The following is a 1731-nucleotide window of genomic DNA, read 5'->3' as shown; positions in this document are numbered from 1 at the left end:
AAAGTAGAATTGGGTTAATGAGTAAAATGCTAGGGTGAACCAAGGTGGCAGACTTTGCTGTGCCTGTTCGCAGAATTCCTTTCTCAGTCCAGAATTAGGCACAATTTGATGTTGTTTGACTCAGTTCTCTCTTCTGTTTACTCAAAAGAGAGTCACATATGAGAGTTATACACGTATATATGCCTTTACATTTTATATACATGTATATATATACAAATGTAAATACATATGTATATACCTCAAAGTGCACTTCTGTTACTTTCCTGCCCATATACTCATTGTATGAAACACAGAAGGAATAGTGCAAAATAGTTCAAGGGATTCAGGTGGCTGCAGGACACTGATTTTTGAGATATGGTTCAGTACACCCTGACTGAAGCCACATCACCTGTAAAAGAAAAGCGCACATATCTCTTATTATGCTTTTTCCCCCTCACTTTCAGACTACAGTAGCAGCCTCTGTGCAAGGAATTCCTGGCAGTAATGACAGGCTAGGGTTAACGGGCTTCCACCACTTCTCAGTTCATCAGCTCCAGCTGGTCACTAATTCCAGCAAATGCCTTGCACCTCAGCTCTTCACTTGTTTCCTGGAAGAAGAGGAAACAACAGACTTTTGGAGTTTCAAAATGGGTAAGCCACTTTGAATCACGCTAAAATCATCTATCCAATTTTAGCCTGGCCAACCTTTAATCAAGATATGGGTGCTTCATTTTCTTTCATTCCCTCCCCTTCTTACATATGGTATCATGTCTTTCATAAATGCCAAGAGAAACAGGATAATCACTTTTTGTTCCTCCTCCAAGGTCAGCAAATCATAGCTGACTCAAGTGTTTCTGGTTCTTGTCCTCTGTGAAAGCAGCTATGACTGTGTGAGAACATAGTTGTTTAAATTATTTAGATTACTATTTGCCCGGAGCAGTTCTTCTTATAGCCATGGCTTTCTTTTGTAGCTCTCAAATGCTTTATTTGGGAGGGGGTATTTCATTATCTCTGTTTTACAGATGGGGGGAACTAAAATTAAGATCTTGCCCAAAGTCCATAGTCGAGCTGGCAGCCTGGTCTCTGGAATCAACTGTGACGTCCCAGTCATTGCTCCACTCTGCCTCACACTAGGTGGGATAACAGAGAAGTAGAAGAGGGCTTCTGAGGAGGCCAGCAGCAAATCTTCTAACACTGGCATATATTCCAGAGGAGATATAAGTAGCTTTTACATATCTACTAGTAAATGAATACCAGTGTGTATCTTTACAGGTAGGGCTTTACTGCCCCTTACATTTCTGCCAGTGTAAACACATGATAATTTCACTGCAACCACCATAAAATTGGTGAGAGGCAGTACAATCTGGCCCACACTGCTTTTCAAGTGAAAATAAGGAATGTTTTGTTGAGAAGCGTCAAAGATAAAAGTGGCCGTTCACATCATCAAACTACAAAAATGAAAGAGGAAACAAATGGCTGCTTTAATTAGCACTCATTCCTATCATCCATGCTGACTCTCTTCCAAGCAAATGGCAGGTCTTTACTCTGATTTCACTGGGAGCAGGAAAGAGGCCAATTTCGCTTTATGCGTTTTTGTTATTATTTTTATTATCTTAGTAGTATATTGATCAGAGTTTGTTGGCAAAGCACCTAGTGAAGGTCACCAGCATTCCTAGTGTTTTATTGAAATCAGTAAAATGACATCAGGAGGGAAGTTGGCCCACTTTTTTTTTTTTTTTTTTTCTTATTCAG

The sequence above is a fragment of the Apteryx rowi genome, unplaced genomic scaffold (assembly GCF_003343035.1).
Source record: "Apteryx rowi isolate R43461 unplaced genomic scaffold, aptRow1 scaffold_46, whole genome shotgun sequence".
In the NCBI taxonomy this organism is placed as follows: Eukaryota; Metazoa; Chordata; class Aves; order Apterygiformes; family Apterygidae; genus Apteryx; species Apteryx rowi.
This window is presented reverse-complemented; position numbering follows the sequence as displayed.